The sequence below is a fragment of the Triticum aestivum genome, chromosome 6A (assembly GCF_018294505.1).
Source record: "Triticum aestivum cultivar Chinese Spring chromosome 6A, IWGSC CS RefSeq v2.1, whole genome shotgun sequence".
Taxonomy (NCBI): domain Eukaryota; kingdom Viridiplantae; phylum Streptophyta; class Magnoliopsida; order Poales; family Poaceae; genus Triticum; species Triticum aestivum.
This window is the reverse complement of record NC_057809.1, coordinates 70,383,109-70,387,233: the sequence shown is the minus strand read 5'-3', so window position 1 is coordinate 70,387,233 and position 4,125 is coordinate 70,383,109. Positions and strand designations below refer to the sequence as shown.

The 4,125-nt window shown below is 46.8% G+C and overlaps 1 pseudogene; it reads right to left on the bottom strand.

Annotated features, from left to right (window-relative positions):
* Positions 1-3,701, bottom strand: part of LOC123132105 (acyltransferase-like protein At1g54570, chloroplastic) — a 33,387-nt pseudogene extending 29,686 nt beyond the window's left edge.
* Between the last annotated feature and the right edge of the window lie 424 nt (positions 3,702-4,125).

The following is a 4,125-nucleotide window of genomic DNA, read 5'->3' as shown; positions in this document are numbered from 1 at the left end:
ATATATATATATATATATATATATATATATATATATAGGGTTGCTAAAGTGAGCCTGAGCGCATTTTCTTTATTCTACGCTCCGACCCATCTTTCAACCGACGTGCTAGTTAGTTAATCCATCCAGGCCAAGACGTCCCAGGAATCAACCGTAATGAGCATCTATCAACGTAACCAAAGCGGATGTGTTTTACAAGGGATTGACCCATAGTACGATAGTAAATCGTACTGGTAGTAAAACTGGTTTGTCCCATTACTTTTGTGTGTGACGAATTGGTGCGTGACACTTTTTGATGATAGCCAATAACAAGATTACTATACTCAATACACGTGTTACTATGAATTATTTTGTGTGTGTCAGCATGGTAACTGGATTACCATACCGATTCAATGCAGGACTAGTATGATACAAGGCAGTAACAAGATTACTATTTTCAACAGGCAACTTTACTAAACGATTAAGGGTTGGAGAAATGGTTCGTTGGAGTCCGTAATAGGATTACTACCAGTATTACTTATTTTACGATCACACATGGACAAGGCGGAGGAGTGGTTTGGCCCAACCAATAACCGTTTAATTTCCTTACTATGTCTGATAGGTTTTTTACTGAGATTAGTGAAGCGGCGCGCACGCAGCAGCCGGAGCGCAGGATTAGAGTATTTGCGCTCACGCTCACTTTAGCGCTACCGTATATATATATATATATATATATATATATATATATATATATATATATATATATATATATATATATATATATATATATATAGTCAAAGTAAAATTGTCACCGCGCACTCTAAGTATGGAGATTTATTTTACCTATAAGCATAATTGACAAGTTAAGAGAAATATACCCATTGAATATTTGAGAAGGTGAGGATGTATAAATGGAAGGTTGCTCGCCACTGCTTCCAAAAGAGGCAATACTGCCTGCAACGAAGCTTTTGCAGATGATGTTGCTGAAAAATCAGATTATATATTACTATAATACTCTAAAACCAGGAGTGTAAGAACCAAATCAATATCTGGATCAGCTAAATGTTATTTCACCTACCTGGATTTACTAGTGTAAGAACCAAGTCGATTTCTGGATTGCGAGCTGCCACTGAAATTGCAAGACATCCACCAAAAGAATCCCCAATTATATATATTGGTCTGCTTGGCGACAAAGCATTCTCATGTTTGACATATTCTTCCACAATTTGTAATAAACCTGTATACATTATAATTAAGCAGGCGTCAAGCGTGCAAATGTGATGTAAGCTAAAAAAGATATATTAAATTTAGCAGTATTTTAACTGTTGTGATCATACAATGAATCCTCAGTCACTAATCTTTGTAAGATATAACGGTGATAAACATAGGAAATGCATAAGAGCATCTACTCTACAGCCACGGTAGGTAAATCTTCCTCCTCAAATGCCCGCAGACATGCCCGGACGCGTTCGTGGGCAGCGACTGATTACACTTTAAATATATTTTTGTACAACCGCACACCTCAATTAGTAAATCTCAAATCCATACAAAACGCATGCAATGTACGTAAACGTTGCAACACAAGTCATCCGGTTACTACATCAGGATGTGTCATCGGACTATCAAAAATTAGCATGTTCTATCTATATATTAGCTATGGATAAGACCATCCATGGCAGCCATTGCCTTTCCCGGCGCCATTGTCGTCTTTCTCGCGGAAGTAGCACTCAAAAACGCAAAATGGATCGAGTCGAATCTGCTCGTTGCCGGAGATGTCCGGCCGGTCGCTGTCCTCCTTCTCGCCTTTGGTCGGCAGCCCGACCATGGCATAGACTGCTCGATTTTGCTCTCGGGAAAGGGCGCACGTGTTCCTCCACTGTCGCTTCTTGAGGATGCGGGCACAGATGGCTTCCTCCTCTACGACAGCGCGTGCCGCCGGCTACCCTTATCCTTCCCTTCCCATGACGGGCACACCGGTCCTATAGCACTCATACTCCGGCGGACCAGAGATGGGGAGGCTACTGGACCATGATGATCCAGCCCCGACGGATCTGAGCGCCCGTTGCGCCGATGCAATGGACTCGCGCCGGACAGACCCCCCGTCGGTCGAGCGCAGTCCTCCCGGGAGTGGCGGAGGGAAATGTGGACGATCATAGCACCCCTTCCCCCCAACCCACACGGGACGACACCCAATCGACGGATCCGGACTGGTCGGAGTCAAATCCGCTGCCCGCCATGTCGGAGTCGGAGATCACCGGACAGGAGCTTGGGGCAGAGTGGACTGGAGTGGAGCGGCTAGGGTTTGACCTGGTGATCGAATGTGGACGAATATGTGAGGTCGGATGGGCCAGCGTAGACCGGATCCGACGTGGTAGATTTGTCCGGGCAACGCCATATTCACCCCAAATTGGAGTTGGATATGAGTGGTGCCAGGTGCCAGGTAGCCCGGACGTTTGAGACTGGTTTGAGGTGCTCGTCTGAGTCGCTTATTTTGACCGATCAGTGACCGGGCCGTCCGCACAGCCATTTAAGAGGGGTTTGAGGTCCTACTATAGATGTTCTAACTCTATTATTTTTTTCATAGGATAAGCAAGAGAAGAATCAAACAATCACCACCCCACGTGCTCTACACATGGGACACCGTTGTCTCCTTGTTTAAGATTTGTCCATTTGAGGTCTTTCTATAGCAAGTAAAGACGGTCAAGTACTTGCGAGGGCATAGAGATGTCAAGCAAATGTAAAATAATAATATATGAAATATTCCTCCATCGATACCTTCAAATGGTGTGCGGGCATTTACTGGTATATGAAAGCAGCAAACCTCAAATACTCTGCATAAAAAGAAGATGAAAAGTTTAATTAGAACATAAACAAGGGTTTACTTCTTTCTTTTGACAGAATATTTCACCGATGTGACACCCCGGTCTACACACCCATTATCATGGGTTTACTTCATACAAGCAAGAAATGACAGTGTAATATAGTATGGCGCATGACTATCATGATGGACAACTTTTTAAAGCATAAAAGGACAGTATTTTCCAAATGGTTGACTGTCCTCTTTTGATATAGAAACAAAACCATACTCACTTGCCCAGTGATTTGTGGTGCAGAATGAGCTCCATTCCAACACCATCGACTCCTGCAGCTCAGATCCAAAAAAAATTAAAATAAAACAGCATTAGGCTTCGAGCAGAGGAAAGACACACGATCGATTTTGCTTACAAGAACGAACAATATCGTTGAGCAGTATCTCCGAGACCAACCAACCTGGCAAGAAGAGCAGCAGCGGCGCCCTGTCGACCTCCGGCCGGCCGCACTCCACGGGGCAGAACCACCGCGGCGGCCCGCCGTCGTCCCTGGGCATGGCCCTCACCGCCTCCCGGTAATCCTTCATGGTGACGCTCCCGAACCCGTCATCATAAAGGACCTCCAACCGCGACTCCTCCGCCGGCCTCTTCCTACTCCTCTTCTTGCTACCGCCCGGCTCATTCCCGTTCGTTGCACCGACGGGGCTCGCACGGCGGAGGCACGTCCGTGCGTGCCGCCTCAGATAGCCGCCGCCGCCGCCGCACGGGTTCACGCCGAACGGGCGCAGAATGGTGTGCGGGACAATGGACATCGAGGAGAAGAAAGGGAGGGAGGGACCAGAGTGAGTTGGGAGCGAGAAGACAGAGTCGACCGGTTGAAGTGCATGAATTTGTAGATGGTTTGCAGCTCAGCTCATGGACTTGACAGTAGATTAAACGAAACCTCAGTCCACTTCCACATACTGTGCAGCCATTACTCGCAATGGATGGAGCTAACGGACAAGCAGCCCACGTGCCAGACAAGCACTACTACTGACATGTGCTATTGCAGTACCAAAGCTCGTGCAGCTTTCGTCGTGCTGTCACGGTCTCGATCTCCCTACAGCACGTTTGGTTGCGTTGCTGAATTGGCTCTGAACTCTTCGATGCCAACGTGCGCTTGATCGCCACCGTCCGTGCCGGCAATCGGAGGGCTCACGTTTCTCCATCCGCGGGAGCCGCTGGCTGGCCCGAGAGTCCTGTAGTGTGACGCACCAAAACTCATCGACACTGCCTTATTTGGATGGATGCGTGGCCGGCTATGAGCTCTGGACATGTTTATATCACATCATGTTTGTGG